General features: G+C 39.2%; 1 long non-coding RNA gene across 2 annotated transcripts; it reads left to right on the top strand.

Annotated features, from left to right (window-relative positions):
- The first annotated feature begins 303 nt into the window (after window positions 1–303).
- Window positions 304–2,057, top strand: LOC122236964. 2 transcript variants are annotated; one of them, XR_006215148.1, is made up of 2 exons: window positions 304–985; window positions 1,465–2,057. It is a non-coding gene; the product is annotated as an uncharacterized LOC122236964 (long non-coding RNA). The 2 variants fall into 2 exon arrangements; XR_006215147.1 differs by having other exon boundaries at window positions 304–1,091.
- The last annotated feature ends 17,294 nt before the right edge of the window (window positions 2,058–19,351 follow it).

Genomic DNA, 19,351 nt, shown 5'->3' with positions numbered 1-19,351 from the left:
TACCTGATATACAACAGGCATTCAGTAGGTTGGGTGAGTGGAGACACTGATGTGTGAATGGATACACAAACTGCCAAGTACCAAAGGAACTCACAGATGGGCAACTTGTGAAGGAGAAGGGACAGGCAAAAGGGTCCCAGGACACAAAAATACCCAGAATTACACAAGCGAACTCTGTGGCAAATCAAAAGCTCACTGAACATAACATACATCATAACGAAGCTAGTATTTCCCACAGCTTCCTGTTTATAAATCACTTTCCTAGGCTTCAAGCCACTTACTCCTCACAATGACCTGCTGACATAAGCGATTACTATTTCTTCTCTGCATAATGAAGGATGCTGAGGCTCAGAGTTGACAGACATCAGCTGAGTGAGTGGCAGGTGTGAAGACCCCAGGACCTACGTCCGTCCAGCTCTTCATCCTCTTTCTGCCATAAGCTGCAGACCAAGCATCAAGCACTCACAGAACTACAAGCAGTGCTGCAAACATTCGACTATGTGTCCACGCGGAACCCAGAGACACCCTCTGTTTGCCTGAAAATGACTGACAGGATGGAAACTGACCAGTCATCACCTGCTTCTGGCACCATCAGGGACTGGTTAACGTGAGTATTGTGTTGCTCCCACTAGATGGAAGACGACTCAGGTATCGTTAATGGAGTGTCACACGTAGGTTTGCCTAAAGGGAAATGCTCTTTTGGTAGTTGTCATTGTTCTCAATTTCTCCCTCATTTTACAGCCATTAAAAAAAAGAAGAGTTTCAGCAGAGAGGCGGACTCTACCTAGGGTTGAAAAAGAAAGGCATTCTTTCTATTTCCTTTTTTCTGTTTTATAATTGAGTATTTCCTTCTTTCTTGACTTGGAACAAACAAAATCCAGTCAAAATGCTGGTCCACGTGGGAGGATGAACCTGGGTTCCAAGATCAGCCAAATGCTCTGGGCTCTGGATCAGAACTCCAGAACTGGACAGTCAAGCTAGGGAGGTAAGTGTTCAGAATCCAGCCAGGACCAGCAGGCTGGCTCTTTGTCAAGTTGGGCTCAGCTCTGCTCAACAAAGATGATGGAAAATACATCTACAAATAATAACAGGTAATATTACTGTGAAGACGTCACTGCAGACTGTGGAATATGTAAACACACTTTACCTTCATGCCTTGGAAAAGTTACTTAACCTCTCTGTGCCTCAGTTTCTGTATGTGGAACATGGGGATAAGAAACCAACCTCAAGAATTGCCTTGAGGATTAAATGAGTCAGTATTCAAAGCACTTAGAATTTAGCAGTCCCATATTAGCTTTGATTCCGAAGTAGAGAATGATCGATTTAAGAGATACTTGGCTTCACATTTAACTTCTCTGAAACGAGACTCCTTCTTGCTATTGATATATCCTTTTAATATAATGTTTATGTTGTTGTTCCCCAAAAGCTACAATTTAACCAAGGGTGTTTTTTTTTTCTTTATAGCATCTTAGAAATGAGAGAATATGGTAAAGGATACTTTTGGAAGAAGTGATGTATTTTTCCTTTCGTTTCAAGAGAAGAAATTGAGACCAGAGCAAGTTGTCAATTCAATCTGTACTCACGTGTAAAAACGCGCACAGAGGTCACACATCCTGTTCACAGGCAGATAGATTCTGAAACCAAATACCAGGCTGAATAGGTATTCCCATTCCAAAGGAAGAGCTGTACGCATGTTTTTATTTGCATTACAAAACTCTACCAAATGGCCACAATCAACTACTTGGGATTTTTCCTAATTAGTATTGCTCTGTGCCTCTGTCACCGATAGCAGAAAGCTGAAAATTTGTAACCTTCAAAATTAGCAGCAATGAATGCCAGAAAGCTTTTCAAAGAACAGTCAATGTGCGTTTGGGACCTAATTGCTGCACCTGAAAGTGTCGTCTGAGGATTTTTCAGTCTTCAGAGAAGTCCCCGACCCTTGGGAGAACTAGCGTTCGAACTAAAAGTTTCTCCCAAATCATATACCTGAGAAAAATGTTAGAACAGATTTACCCATAAAGGCAAGGAAATAAAACTGAGAATAAACAAACCGTAAATGCGATGTCTCTCCCTTCCTTAAATCCTCCAATGGCTTCCTACTGTACTTGGAACACTAATAAAACTTCCTTACCACAACCTTTGAGGCCCCACATGACCTGTCCCCCAACCACATCTCCTGATTTTTTCTCATTGTACAATCCCCTTTACACACTGTGTTCCACAGACACCAGCCTTTTTTGTCGAACACATGAAGCATATTCCTCCTTCAGGTTCTCTGCACTTGGTATTCCTCTTGCCTAGAGAGGTCACCCCCTTCTGAGCGCTACCAGGCAGTTGGGCAGGATGTTCACTGTACAAGATCAGGCAGAGCAAAGGGTGCCTTTTCTAATTCATACACTATAGCAGCCATCTGGGCTAGCAGCAGTCCTGCTTCCCTGGGAGGACTCATTCATTCCTGAAACAAGTATTAGTTGAACACCAACAGTAAGTCAGGCACTGTTCTAGGCACTGGGATTGTAGCCTTGAACCAGGCAGACAGCCCTTTGCTATGTGGGAAGCCAGACACTAGTAAGCTGAGACAAGCAAAAGACAATTCAGCAATAAGTGAATAAGCAAAACATCAGTAGTAAGAGTGGGAAGACAATTTAACTCAGTTGTATGACAGCCACTGGATGGCTTCTTTGTTTCAAAGTCTCATTTAAATTCCAGTTAATCTATAGTGTAATGTTGGTTTGAGGAGAATTTAGTGATTCATCACTTACATACAACACCCAGCGCTCACTGTAACAAGCAGATGGCTACTTAAGATTGGATAGTCAAGGAAGGCCTCTGGAGATGGTGACATTTATTTTGATGACTAAATGCCACAAGGAGCCATCAACACAAGGAATTTGTTTAGGATGGGGGAGGGAAGACAGGGCATGCCATGCCGAGGGAACTCAGGTGTGAACTCTTATGAGGGCCCCAAGGAGTGAACAAGTTCTTTGTGTTCTAGTAATAGGAAGCCAAAGTATGACTGGAATATAGTGATCAAAGAGGAGACAGAAATATGATGAGGCCGGACAGGTAGGAAGGGCCACATCATGTGGGACTCTAGATCAGAATAAAGTATTTGGCCTTTATTCTCAGTGAGCTGTAATACTACCTAACTATCTGATGTTCCAAGCACAGAGTGTCACGAGCTGGTGTATACTTTGGAAAGATTACTCTATCTCCGAGTTATCCTAAAGAACTTCCTGCAATGACGGAAGTAATTCTGTTATCTAGACTGCCAAATGCAATAAGCCACTGGCCACATGTGACTAATGAGCACTTGAGATGTGGCTAGTGTAACTGACGAATTTTTTTTTTTAGTCTATTTTAGTCCACTTGGTAATTTAAATTTAAATACCTACACATGGCCAGTAGCTACTATCTCGTCCGAAGCACCTTCACCACTGGCTGGAGAATAATTATAAGGTACAGGAGCACGGCAAGGGGGCAAGCAGGAAGATTAATCAGGAAGCTATCACAGCAGTCCAGGGGAGAGATGATGACAGCTGGGAGCAGAGATGGAGAGAAGTGACAGCTAGGAATACCTTTCAGGGCTGGTAACAAAAGAGTGGGGGATAGAAAGGGAAAATGAGGAACTGGAGAGAACTCGTACATTTTTGACTCAAGCAACTAAGTGGATGGTGGCACCATTTTGATATGGAGAAGACAGAAGAAGACACCAATTTGGGGGAGGAAATAAAATATCCTAAAAGAACTTGCTTCTCCCAAACTCTTCAGATGGCAAGTTACTCTTGACATCTGGGCCTGAAATGTCAGCTCAAACATCACTTCTTTGGAGGCTGGACACAATACCCAACCCAATTCTTCATCCTTCTCATTTTGCCTGCACCTAGTATCTGCAATTTTTTGATGGCCTTCTCTCCACACTGGGTCCTCATCTGTTTTACGTGTGCACACGCGTGCATACACACACACACACACACACACACACACACACACACACACACACATGCCTGGAATGGTACCTGGCAAATGGCAGGTGCTCAAATACATGAATTAAAGAAACAGGAATAAATATCTTACAAAGAAAAAAAATAAGAGCTGAAGCCTCAAAGGGAAGGTTTCCAGTTTGAATTTGTACAACATCAAAAAGTAGAAAAAGTGTACTCACACACCTGCCCCAGGTATAAATGGATAAATTCTGTTTAGGGTAATTTACCAGTATTTCTTGTATACAAAAACTGAACATAATTTCCAGGTAATGATCTGCCCCATCTGGCAGGTGCAAAAGTGAAATGCTAATCAGAATACAGTTCCCAGCTCTGTAATCCCTTTTCTCTCCGAGAGTTTTGGGGAACTGAGCTGAGGGGGTGTAACATATAAACACAGCAAATCTTGGGCTATGGTTTTTAAAAGTTCAGAGCGTCCATGAGTGTTATCTGCCCTTAGTTAGGAGCAGCACATGACCATGAGCCACTTACATACAACCACCGCCCCCAACCAGCAGCAGATCATATTCCAGAGGAGCAGGTGCTATGGGGCAGGGTGCAATCAGAAGGAGCCTTGCAATTAAGCAAAACTGAGCTGTGCAATCCTGATAAAGTTAGGCAACCTCTCTGATCTCCACTCCCAACCACCCTGCATAGCCCATCAACCAGGCCCTCTGATACTTTCTTACCAGTGACAGGGAAGCCCTATCACCTCAAAACTTCTGAGTCCCGGAAGAGATCTTGGCATTCACTCGAGCATGTCAAGCAGGAGCCACACAGAACTTTGTTATTTCCCACATTCTCCTGACTTAATTCTGTCAATGCATTGCCCCCAACACACACACTCTCACACAATTCCACACCCACAGACACACGCAGAGCTCTCTGCGGCTTCCTTCACTCTACACTGACTCACAGTCGTGAGAACACATTTCCTTTTCCTCTTCACAGGCTTCCGAAATGAGATCGTTTCTGGTAAAAGCAATTGTAAGCGCTGGGTGAACAACTCCAGAAAATTAGTACAAGTTCCACTAAGGCCAGAGACAGAAAGAAAAAAATCTGTTCAATTTCTACTGTATTCACATTACCCACAAAACGGAACACAACTCTCATTCCGCCTCCCCCCCAGTCCCAGTTCTTAACAGAAATTAAAACAAAAGCTATTCCCAGCTCCACCCAAATGGTCATTTTCTATTTGCCATTAACAGCCACTCCAAATCAGGAATGCACCGTTCTCTCCACTTTGTGAAGTATGATTTCTCATCGAAGCTGCTGCAGCATCTCAATTTCCAATACAAATTATAGACAACATTAAAAAAAATAGCTAGAATGCATTAAAGATTTAACCTGGAGTCATTACAGACATTCAAAGGTGTAATTCTGCCAGCCCTAGCCTGATATACAGACATTCTGAACAAGGAAATAATTTCAGGAATATCTGATATAGACATTAAGGATAAGAGACAGAAAATATCGAATATGGAAAATATTGTTTTCAACTGATTTAAAAATAACTGAAATGAATAATTATATATCTAATATCCACTAAATAGAGGAACATGAAGCGATTCAATGCCACTTTTACAAAGAGTTTTTAATAATGTGAGAGAAGTCTGTATTATGTGGCCAAATGAACAAAAAGGAAGATGCATGGCAATATATACGGTATGATTTCAATTATATGAAAATGCACAGGCAACTCTAAAGGGAAATACAGGAAAAAAACAACAATGGTTATCTTGGGCGGTCAGGAAACATGTGTCCTTGTTTTCCTAGTCTTTCTACTCCTCTACACCTTCCAAACTTTGTGTATCAGATACCCGTTATTTTTTTTTTAAACAAAATCTTGTCTTTCAGATTTTTATTGTAAAATAATATTCACCTAAAATCTGTAAGCTTTTATTTTATGAAAACAATTTCTGCAAAAGCTTCTGTCTTAATGCCCTCATGGCATTATGATGTTTGGGGAAACAAGGCAGAACTGCTCCCCATGCCCATACCCACCCCCCAGTTTCTAGGGGAGCTGGCTAAGGACCCAGCCAACACTATTTCTGGGGACTATGGAGGTGTAAGGGAGTCTGGAAGCCTGGCTATCTCCCAGGGAGCCTAGGAGAATCAACACAGAAGGCTAACTTATCCATAATTACCAGTCCAATTCATTGTAAAAAAAAGGAAGGATGATATAGGATCACATTCCTAGTCCTAGACATTCTCCTCTACACAGAAAATCACTGCAAGGCTAGCATTATCATACCCATTTTACAGATGAGGCAATGGGCACATAGAGAAGGGAGGTATCTGTGCAAGATCACACGTCAGTCACCTATCAACGTCTGGATGCAAATCCATTTTGGCTGATACCAGTGATCAGATCCTTCCATTACCCCACGTGGCCTCTTTCATCTATACCACAATGAGTGAAAGAACTGTGTCTGATTTCGAAGCCATTCTTATCACCATCATCCGGACAGAAATGTAGACTTTTAGTCTCCTGCCAAAGGAACCTTAACCCTTACAAGCACAAACAACCACATGTATGCTGTATCTTCTCAGATGCTGAAAAGGACACACTTTTGGAATTGTACATAAGTTATAGGGTCTATATCTGTTTACTATCTTAACACACTATTTCTCAAACATAGGATTACTGAATCAAAAGATACGATGGTACTTAAAAAGGCTCTTGACATCTATTTCCAAACTTTCCTTTAAAAGGGTTATATGAGTTTCTATGTCCATGAACAGGGTACAGAATTGACCATTTAGTCACATTTTTGCCACCAGTGGGTATACCAGTTTTATTCTGTCAAACAAAAGAAAGAAACAGATTTAAGAGTCCATAGCCCAAAATGATATAACCTAAACAAGCCCACTCAAATGTTTAACCACAGCAATGTCAAGGCTGACCTAATCCTCTCTGGGGAAAATGCAACAAATGGCTGGAGCTAACTAACTAGGGAAATCCAAAACAAGCACAAAATCATACAAGAGAATTCAAAGACCAATCCAGACCCTAGCTTCCAAATCCAAATGCCAGACAGACCAACAGAGAGAATAAAGGACCCTACTTAACAGTTACTGAGAATATATTCAGGGCTACATTCCATATATTCTGAATTATCCCTTAGAACAAATTTGTGCAGAGCTGCATTTGTCTTCACTTTACAGACAGAAGGTTCCAAACTGTCAAGGTCCAAGCAATATCTAAAGGAGTTCATGACCACTCAACTAGCCCTACAAGAAATATTAAAGATGACTCTGACTGGAAAGGAAGACCATAGATGGTAGTATGAAAAATAAGTACATCTGTAAAAAATAAGTCAAGGGATTCACAAAATAAAAGGATATAAAATATGACACCATATACCTAAAATGTAGGGGGCAGAGTAAAGAATGAATTCAACCGTAAGTGACCATCAACTTAATATAGACTGCAATAAGCAGGAAAAGCTATATACAAACCTAATGGTAATCACAAATCAAAAACTAGGAACAGATCAGAATAAAGAGAAATATAAGTGTATCACTGAAGAAAATCAGCAAACCATGAAAGAAAGTAAGAATCAAGGAAAATCTATAGAAACCACAAAAAAAGTAACAAAATGGCAATAAATACTTATCTTTCAATAATTAAGTTTGAATGGAAATGGACTAAGTGCTCCAATCAAAAAACACAGGTGATGGAAAAATTAAAAAACAAGACCCAGGTATATGCTGTCTACAAGAGACTCATTTCAAGCCTAAAGACTTATAAATTGAAAGTGAGTAGATGGAAAAACATGTATCATGCAAATGGATGTCAAAAGAAAGCTGGGGTAACATTATTTGTATCAGACAAAAATAGATTTTAAAACAAAGACTATAAAAAGAGTCAAAGGAGGACACTATATAATAAGAAAAACAATTTTAAGTATTTATGCACCAAATACAGAGCACCAAAATGCATAAAACAGTTAATAACAAACATAAAGGAACTAATCAATAGTAATACAATAATAGTAGGGAACTTTGGCACCCCACTTATATTGATGGACAGATCATCCAAACAGAAAATCAAAAAGGAAACAGTGACTTTGATGGACATACTGGAACACATGGATTTAAAAGATATATTCAGAACATTCCATCCCAAAGCAGCAAAATATATATGTTCTTCTCAATGTGTATTCTGAATAATGTGTATTGAAAAGAATACACATTATTTTCAAGTTCACATGGAACATTCTCTAGATCACTTATTAGGACACAAAGCAAGTCTTAACAAAACCAGGAAGACTGAGTTCATACCATGCATCTTTTCTGACCATAATGCTATGAAACAAATAAACCACCAGAAAAAAAAAAAAATCTGGAAAAGGCACACATACATGGAGATTAAATAATATGTTACTGAAACAATGAATGGGTCAACCAAGCAATCAAGAAAAAAAATCAAAAACTACATGAACACAAATGAAAATGAAAACACAACAGTCCAAAATCTTTGGGATGTAGCAAAAGCAGTTCTAAGAGGGAAGTTGATAGCAATGTAAGTCTACCTCAGGAAGAAAAATCTCAAACAATCCAACCTCATACATAAAAGAGCTATAAAAAGAATGGACAAAACCCAACACCATCAGAGGGAAGGAAATAAAGCCTAGACCAGAAATAAATGGCATGGCAACTGAAGAAAAATAGAACAGATAATGAAACCAGGAGCTGGTTCTTTGAAAAGATCAACTGAATTGATAAACCTCAAATCAGACTCATGGAAGGCAAAGAACTCCAACAAAATCACACCTGAAAAAGGAGGACCAACACCAAAGAAATGGGAGAAGTAATATGATGAAAAATTTTATGCCAATGAATTGTACAACCTGGAAGAAATGGATAAACACCTAGAAACATAGAACCTTCCAAAACTGAAGTATGAAGAAACAGATTTTGAAAGACTGATTAGAAGGAAATTGTATCAATAATCAAAAACCTCCCAACAAACAAAAGTCTAGGACCAGATGGCCTCACAGCAGAATTCTACCAAACATTTAAAAGTACAGTTAATATCTATTCTTCTCAAATTCATTCTATGTGGTCAGCATTATCCTGACACCAAACCAGATAAAGACAACCACAAAAAAAAAAAGAAAAAGAGGATGACAACTATAAGTAAATATCTCTCATGAATACAGATGCAAAAATCCTCACAAAATACTAGCAAACCAAATTCAGCAATACATTTACAAAATAATTCACAACGATCAAGTGGGATTTATTGCCAGGATGCAAGAGTGATTCAGTATCCACAAATCAATCAGCATGATACATCATATCAGTAAAAGGAGAAAAACCATATGGTTATTTCAATAGATGTAGAAAAAGCATTTCACAAAGTACAACATCCATTTATGAAAAAAATCCTCAACAAAGCAGGTTTAGAGGGAACATACCTCAACATAATAAAGGCCTTATATGGAAAACCCACAGAATATATCATCCTCAAAGGGGAAAAAACAGAACTTTTCCCCTCAGGTCAGGAACAAGACCAGAATATCCACTCTCACCACTTTGATTCAAAATAGGACTTGAAGGGACGCCTGGGTGGCTCATCTGGTTGAGCGTCTGACTTTAGCTCAGGTCATGATCTCTAAGTCCCAGAGTTGGAGCCCCACGTCGGGCTCTGTGCTGACAGCTCAGAGCCTGAAGCCTGCTTCAGATTCTCTGTCTCACTCTCTCTGACCCTCCCCCATTCATGCTCTGTCTCAAAAATAAACATTTAAAAAAATATTTTAAAAAATAGTACTTGAAGTCCTGGCCACAGTTGGCAGACAACAAAAAGAAAGAAAAGCATCTAAATTGGTAAAGAAGAAGAAAAACTTCCTATATAGAGAAAACCCAAGAGAGCACCAAAAAACTACTAGAACTGACAGAGCAATTGAGTAAACTTGCAGGATACGAAATCAATGTACAAGAATCACTTGCATTTCCATACACCAACAGCAAAGCAGTATAAAAAGAAATTAATACTATTTATAACTGCACCCAAAACAGTAAGATAACTAGGAATAAACCTAACCAAAGAGATCAAAGACCTGTACTCTGAAAACTATAAAAGGACACAAAGGAATGGAAAGACATTCCATGCTCTAGGATCGGAAGAATATTGTTGAAATGTCTTTACTACCTAAAACAATCTACACATTTAATGCAATCACAAAAGACCCCTAATAGCAAAAGAAATCTTGAAAAAGAAAAGCAAAGCTGGAGGTATCACAACTCCAGACTTCAAGTTATACTACAAAGCTGCAGTAATCAAAGCAGTATGATACTGCCACAACAACACAGTAATCAATGAAACAGAATAGGAAATCCAAAATTAAACCCACAATTATATGGTCAACAAAGCAGCAAAGAATAACCAACGGAAAAAAGAGCATCTCTTCAAAAATGGTGTTGGAAAAACTGGACAGCTACATGCAAAAGAATGAAACTGGACCATTTTTTACACCATACACAAAAATAAACTCAAAAACAATTAAAGACCCAATCCAGGCCTTCCTAAAGAAGGAAGAAAGATCTCAGATACACAACCTAACCTTATGCCTTCAGGAGCTGGAAAAAGAACAGCAAATAAAACCCATAACCAGCAGAAGACAGGAAATAATAAAGAGTAGAGCAGAAATTAATGCTATCGAAATGAAAAAACCAGTAGAACAGATCAATGAAACCAGAAGCTGGTTCTTTGAAAGAATTAACAAAATTGATAAATCGTTAGTTTGATCAAGAAGAAAAAAGGACCCAAGTAAGTAAAATTAAGAATGAAAGAGGAGAAATCACAACCAACACAACAGAAATAAAAACAGTAAGAGAATATTATGAGCAATTATATGCCAATAAAATGGGCAATCTGGAAGAAATGGACAAATTCCTAGAAACATATACACTACCAAAACTGAAACAAGAAGAAATAGAAAATTTGAACAGACCCATAACCAGTAAGGAAATTGAATTAGTAATCAAAAATCTGCCAAAAAACAAGAGTCCAGGGCCAGATGGCTTTCCAGGGGAATTCTGCCAAACATTTAAGTAAGAGTTAACACCTATTCTCTTGAAACTGTTCCAAAAAAATAGAAATGGAAGGCAAACTTCCAAATTATATGAAGCCAGCATTACCCTGATTCCAAAACCAGACAAAGACCCCACTAAAAAGGAAAACTATAGACCAATTTCCCTGATGAACATGGATGCAAAAATCCTCAACAAGATTTTAGCCAACCGGATCCAACAGTACATTAAAAAAATTATTCACCACAACCAAGTGAGATTTATACCTGGGATGAAGGACTGGTTCAATATCCGCAAAACAATTAACGTGATTCATCACATCAATAAAAGAAAGGACAAGAACCATATGATCCTCTCAATAGATGCAGAGAAAGCATTTAACAAAATACAACATCCTTTCTTCATTAGAACCCTCAAGAAAGTAGGGATAGAAGGATCATACCTCGAGATCATAAAAGCGATATATATGAACGACCCAACGCTAATATCATCCTCAATGGGGAAAAACTGAGAGCTTTCCCCCTAAGGTCAGGAACAAGACAGGGATGTCCAATCTCACCACTATTATTCAACATACTATTGGAAGTCTTAGCCTCTGCAATCAGACAACACCAAGAAATAAAAGGCATCCAAATAGGCCAGGAGGAGGTCAAACTTTCACTCTTCGCAGATGACATGACACTCTATACGGAAAACCCAAAAGATTCCACCAAAACACTGCTAAAACAGATTCATGAATTCAGCAAAGTTGCAGAATATAAAATCAATGCACAAAAATCGGTTGCATTCCTATACACCAACAATGAAGTGACAGAAAGAGAAATCAAGGAATCAATCCCATTTACACTTGCACCAAAAACCATAAAATACCTAGGAATAAATCTAGGTATTTCACCAAAGAGGTGAAAAATAAAGCTGATGAAAGAAATTGAAGACACAAAGAAATGGAAAAAGATTCCATGCTCCCGGATAGGAAGAATATTGTTAAAATGTCAATACTACCCAAAGCAATCTACATATTCAATGCAATCCCTATCAAAGTAACACCAGCATTCTTCACAGAGCTAGAACAAGTAATCCTAAAATTTGTATGGAACCAGAAAAGACCCCGAATAGCCAAAGCGATCTTGAAAAAGAAAACCAAAGCAGGAGGCATCACAATCCCAGACTTCAAGCTACACTACAAAGCTATAATCATCAAGACAGTATGGTACTGGCACAAAAACAGACACTCAGATCAATGGAACAGAATAGAGAACCCAGAAATGGACCCACAAACGTATGGGCAACTAATCTTTGACAAAGCAGGAAAGAATATCCAATGGAATAAAGACCATCTCTTCAGCAAGTGGTCTTCACCAGAATGAACCTGGACCACTTTCTTACACCACACACAAAAATAAACTCAAAGTGGATGAAAGACCTCAATGTAAGACAGGAAGCCATCAAAATCCTCGAGGAAAAAGCAGGCAAACACCTCTTTGATCTTGCCCGCAGCAACTTCTTACTCAACACATCTCTGGAGGCGAGGGAAACAAAAGCAAAAATGAATTATTGGGACCTCATCAAAATAAAAAGCTTCTGCACAGCGAAGGAAACAACCAGCAAAACTAAAAGGCAACCGACACAATGGGAGAAGATATTTGCAAATGACATATCAGATAAAGGGTTAGTATCCAAAATCGATAGAGAACTTCTCAAACTCAACACCCAAAAAACAAATAATCCAGTGAAGAAATGGGCAAAAGACATGAATAGACACTTCTCCAAAGAAGACATCCAGATGGCCAACCGACACATGAAAAAATGCTCCACATCACTCATCATCAGGGAAATACAAATCAAAACCACAATGAGATACCACCTTACATCTGTCAGAATAGCAAACATCAACAACTCAGGCAATAACATGTTGGTGAGGATGCAGAGAAAGAGGATCTCTTCTGCATTGTTGGTGGCAATGCAAGCTGGTGCAGCCACTCTGGCAAACAGTATGGAGGTTCCGCAAAAAACTAAAAATAGAACTACCCTGCGACCCAGCAATTGCACTACTAGGCATTTATCCAAGGGATACAGGTGTGCTGTTTTGAAGGGACACATGCACCCCCATGTTTATAGCAGCACTATCAACAATACCCAAAGTATGGAAAGAGCCCAACTGTCCATCGATGGATGAATGGATAAAGAAAATGTGGTGTGTGTGTATATGTGTGTGTGTGTGTGTGTGTGTGTGCGCGCGCGCGCGCACAATGGAGTATTACTCGGCAATCAAAAAGAATGAAATCTTGCCCTTTGCAACTACATGGATGGAACTGGAGGGTATTATGCTAAGTGAAATTAGTCAGAGAAAGACAAAAGTCATGACTTTACTCATATGAGGACTTTAAGAGAAAACAGATGAACATAAGGGAAGGGAAGTAAAAATAATATAGGGGCGCCTGGGTGGCTCAGTCAGTTAAGCGGCTGACTTCGGCTCAGGTCATGATCTCGCGGTCCGTGGGTTCGAGCCCCGCGTCAGGCTCTGTGCTGACAGCTCAGAGCCTGGAGCCTGTTTCAGATTCTGTGTCTCCCTCTCTCTGACCCTCCCCCGTTCATGCTCTGTCTCTCTCTGTCTCAAAAATAAATAAAAACGTTAAAAAAATTTAAAAAAAAAATAATATAAAAACAGGGAGGGGGACAAAAGAGACTCATAAATATGGAGAACAAACTGAGGGTTGCTGGAGGGGTTGTGGGAGGGGGGATGGGCTAAATGGGTAAAGGGGCACTTATCTACTCCTGAAATCATTGCTTCACTATATACTAATTTGGATGTAAATCTTAAAAAATAAAAAAATAAAGTTAAATTATAAAGAATAAAACAAAAAAATTAAAGACCTAAATATGAGGCCTGAAACCGTAAAATTCCTAGAAGAGAGTATAGACACTAATTTCTGTGACATCGGCCATAGTAACATTTTTCTAGATAGGTCTGCAGAGGCAAGGTAAAGAGAAGCAAAAATAAACTATTGGGACTACATAAAAATAAAAAGCTTTTGCACAGCGAAGTAAACTATCAACAAAACTTAAAGGCAACCTACAAAATGGGAGATGATACTTGCAAATGACAAACCCACTAAAGAGGGCCAAAAATCTATAAAGAATTGATACAACTCAACAGACAAAAAAACAAATAATTCAATTAAAAAATGGGCAGAAGACATGGACATATATTTCTCCAAAGACAGATAGATGGCCAACAGACACATGAAGAGACGCTCACCATCACTCATCAGGGAAATGTACATCAAAATCACAATGAGGTATCACCTCACACCTTTCACAATGGCGGAAATAAAAAACGCAAGAAACAATAGGTGTTGGCAAGGAACCCTCATGCTGGTAGGATCTCTCACATTGGTAGGAATGCAAACTGATGCAGCCACCGTGGAAAACAGTATGGAGGTGCCTCAAAAAGTTAAAAATAGAACTACCCTATTGATCCAGTAAACACACTACTGGCTATTTACCCCCAAAATGCAAAAAACACTAATTCTAAAGGTATACATGTACTCCTATGTTTATAGCAACGTTATTTACAATAGCCAAATTATGGAAGCAGCCCAGGTGTTCAATGAATGGCTAAAGAAGTGGTATATATGTGTGTACATATACATACACACACATATATACATATAATGGTATATATACACTACCACCATGTATATAGTGATACACAGAAATGGAGTATTATGCAGCCTTTAAAAAAAAAGAATGAAATCTTGCTATTTGTAGTGATATGCATGGAGCTAGAGAATATAATGCTAAGTGAAATTAGAGAAAGAAATATAGGATTTCACTCACGTGTGGACTTTAAGAAACAAAACAAAGGATCAAAGGAAACACAAGAGAGACAAACCAAGAAACAGACTCTTAACCATAGAGAACAAATTGATGGTTACCAGAAAGTAGGTGCACAGTGGACAGGTTAACTAGGTGATGGGGATTAAGGAGATGTACATAACTGTTGAACCACCATACTGTACCCCTGAAACTAATACTGTTAAGTAGACTGGAATTAAGATAAAATCTTTATTAAAAAAAATTAAGATCAACCAGCTACTAAATGCAAAGCTCAGATTTAAACCCAAACTCGTCACAAACTTGATTCTTTTTCTCTTAATGTTTTAATATAATTTGTTAGGCTCTTAGATTTTAAAAGAAATATTTATGTAAGTATGAGAAGTAGTTTGCAAGTTCCTTTTAAAAAAGAAACTAAGAATTGCCCATATTCTATCAAAGATACGATGAATTGCTAATACTCTGGCTCATTCTCTTCCATTAACTTTTGTTTTATATATAATTTAAAAGAAATCAGTAAGACTGCATATGAAGATTAGTTTACTAATTTTTAAACTGAACATAGTGAGAGACTTTTCACATGGCATTCATAAAACTTGAAACTATCATTTTGTATATCTGCAGAGAATTCCATTATATGAAATCCACATAATTATTTTAACTACTCTCCGCTGGTATTTAAATTTGTTTTCCTAGGGGTGCCTGGGTGGCTCAGTTGGTTAAGGGTCTGACTTCGGCTCAGGTCATGATCTCACGGTCTGTGAATTTGAGCCCCGCGTCGGGCTCTGTGCTGACAGCTCAGAGCCTGGAGCCTGTTTCAGATCTGTGTCTCCCTCTCTCTCTGACCCTCCCCTGTTCATGCTCTGTCTCTGTCTCAAAAATAAATAAACGTTAAAAAAATTTTTTTTTAAATAAATTTTTCTTCAATTTTATCCAGCCCAAATAATGTTCTGATAAAAATCCTTTCCTCTTTTATGTACGTCTCTATTTCTCCAAAGTAGGTTTCTGGGAATGCAATTACAAGGTGAAAGGGTATACACATTTTAAGATTCTCAAAGTATGTATCAAATTGCCCTCCAGAAAAACTGGAGATTTATACTCTTGACAACCACATCACCTCATCCTCACCAGTATCATTGCTCAAACTTTTGTCAGTGTAAATAAAGATTATTCTTTATCAACTTATATTTCATTAACTGCAAGTGAAACTGATTTTTTCCCCAGATTTTTATTGACTGGTAATTTTTCTTCTATAAATTGTCTATTCATACTCTTTTCTCCTTTTTCTATCAAGACATTGATTTTTTTGTTGTTGATTATTAGTTTTCTTTCTATATTAAGGATAACTCATCATTGTGAATCATGTATGTTGTAAATATTTTCCCCAGGTTGTTTGTCTCTCAATTTTGTCATTTTATTTTTACCTATAAATGTTTAAGATTTTTATGTAACCAAATGCATCTTTCTTTCCCCTTACAGTTTGTTTCTTGGCTTTTAACTTGGAAAACCTTTGCTCCTACTAAGATCAAATAAATATTCACCTATATTTTCTTCAACTCTTGCCTTTTTCACTGCACTGTGATTTTTATTTCATATGGGTGAAATGTCAAACAAGAATAGAAAAATAAGTGAAAATATCCTTAAGGGTAAAAAAAATAAAAAAGGAAATCCATCTGAGAAGACACATTCACTGGCAGATAAATTATGGATGAATCTGCCCCCTTTGTAATCTCAGGGATGACAACCACAGTGAGCTTCCAATACCCATAAGAAAAACTCCCTTATCCCAGGTCTTCAGTCTGGGTCTTGTGGGACCTCTAAGTGCTGTGATGCACCCCCCCCCCAAAAGGTAGTGTGAAACTATGGTCCTACCAGCAGCAGGGATTTCAGTCCCAAAATCTCAACCCAGAATACATGCCCTGTGTCCAGCCCCCAATCTCTGCCAGAGAACTCAGAGAGCACACAGGTATGCCCAGAGGGGTCTTTCTGAGGTTCCAGGAGCTAAGGAACAAGCAGGTATGCCTGGAGGGGGTCTTCCTGAGAGAAAGCAATTAAAATTCACATCACAAAAGAAATGAGGCTTTTTTTATTCTAAACTGCAAAACGTGGTGTGGTTAATCAGAGCAATTATAAATGGTAACATCATTATTCAAGCTTCTATTTCCAAACGAAGTCATTTAAATGAATACATTTTCTGCCTTGGAGCAGTAGCTGCCAGTGAGCCCTTAAAAAGAAAGAAAGGAAGAAAAAAAAAAAAAAAACTGAGAAGCCCTTGGTACAAAGCCTTGGAGGATGGGGCCAAAGGAACTCAGCCCTTGGCAACTGGGAGTCAGAAGCTCTGGGCACAGTGTCAAAGTCTGACCCTGGCTCACTCTGTGACCTTGGGCGTGACCATGGGCCATGACCTTGGGCAAGACCCGATCTCTCACCTGTGCAGCCAAGGGAATAGATTACCTTGCATTCATAGGGCTTTGGGCTCTGACATTGTGGTTTTGAATTCTACAACTTATTTTAAGGCCAACTTTTTCTATATGTTGCATCTGCAATTATATCAGAGTCATCGAGGTGTTACATTCAAATAAGACAAATTCTTTAGAAGCTTCTCAACTGCCTCTAAATGGTGACAGATTTACCTTTAAAGTGCAGCCTATGCTATGTGCTTACTATAAATTGTGGGGGAAGCAGGGCGTGCATGTTGGAATCAGATGGTCCAGTGTTCAAATCACATTCTGAACAAGGTGGTCTTAAGGTTACCTGAAATTGATTAAACTTTACACGGGTTTCTTACTATGGGCCTTCACCTCCCTTTTCTTAGAGCATTTACTTTAGAAAACTTCTAAATTCTTTCTCTTGCCTCTTTGAAATGTAGGCAAATCTCTCAGCCTCTTATTAGTTTTATAATCCAGGAAACAAAATGTTTTTCTCCAAGACCAAGGAACCATCTCCATGAAATGTAAGCCCTGAAGGAGAGTGTGCCCCTCCCTCCTAGTCTCTGCTGGAGGGTAGGAGCCTAACTTCAGCAGCACCTTGCTCCAAGCTGTAAAACTACCACCTGTCAAAGATGTATGATAAGGTTAACTTTTCCTTTGGTAAAAGGAATTAGCAACCGCAGAGAGCCTAAGAATTCCCCCACTTCAGCTCTGAAAACTTCTCCGACCCTCTGTTTCAGTGTATCCAGTTCAATCTGTCTCCCCTATTGCAATGTTTTAAATGTCCTAAATAACGTCTTCCTTGGCTCTTTAACTTTGTCCAGTACAATTGTCATTTGGTTCCAATTGTGTCAACGTACCTCCTTCAACCTCAAGATCCCCATCCCTGAAAAGTAATACTAAAACCCAAGGAATGAATGAAATTGCACATGCAACCACCTGCCAGAAAGCAGAGTGGTAAACCATTTGCAAAATCTACCTTCCCATAAACACACCATTGGGTCATCCCCTCCCACAACACCTGTGGGCTTGGCCATATGAATTACTTTGGCTAGTGACACAGTAGCTAACATGCTGCAAGAAGAGGCTTTTAAAAGTACTTGTGCATGGGGGTTGCCCTCTTGTTACACGTGGAACCCTGAAAGCATCCTAAGAAGGAAGGAGAGAGCTAGCCTGCTGGAGGATGAGAATTCAGACAACCCAGATGACAGTCTCTCAAACACCAGAGATATGAATGGGGCATTTCAGACACATGAGAGTGCTTAGCAGGGACCAAGCAAGCAGTCCAGACCACAACAACTGTGTACCTGACCCACACAGCATCATAAGCTTAAACACACACACACACACACACACACACAAACACCTCTGTTTATTAAGCCACTAAGTTACAGGATCATTTATTTGTTAGATGGCAAAAACTAACTTACACTATCAGGCAGTAAATTTGTGTTCAATTGCTTCTTTTTCCTTTTCTCGTGGATGGCTTTGGCAGTGGTTAGGAGAGCTGAGCCCTAGTAAAAAAGGAGTCACCAGCCCAGTTGGACAGGGCAGTGCTATCTGCTGCCAGTATTCTTACTGGTCCCCTGCAGCTCAGTGGATCAGAATTAGACTCACAGGAAGAAGATCCAGGCAGGCAAATGTCATTGAGGCCCTGAACTTTTCTACAGGGAGAGGTGAATTTCCTACTAACCTCTGGCATCAGCAACATGTGGCTGCCTTGCTTTTGGTTCAGGTACCCAGTAAAGGGACACTCAGTCCTGAAACACTTTACATAGACCCAGAGAGGCTACCCAAGAGGTTCCTACCCTTAGACAGTTAAGACCCAGATATTTTTATTTCCTCAGCACCACTAAGGAGGGGGCATTGGGTTCAGTGATGGACAGACAGTAATTGAGAAGCCATCCACCTGCCCTCATTGAGCTCACAGTCTGGCATGGGAGGCAAATCATAAAAGAGTAAACAAGTAAGCAACACAATCTCTATCAGGTGATAAATATTATGAACAAATTAAGTGCGGTACTTGGCAATGAGTAACCAAGCCAGGGACCTTGAGTACCC

Source organism: Panthera tigris, chromosome A3 (assembly GCF_018350195.1).
Source record: "Panthera tigris isolate Pti1 chromosome A3, P.tigris_Pti1_mat1.1, whole genome shotgun sequence".
Classification (NCBI taxonomy): Eukaryota; Metazoa; Chordata; class Mammalia; order Carnivora; family Felidae; genus Panthera; species Panthera tigris.
Note: the sequence above shows the minus strand (reverse complement) of the source record. Positions and strands in the feature narration are given on the sequence as shown.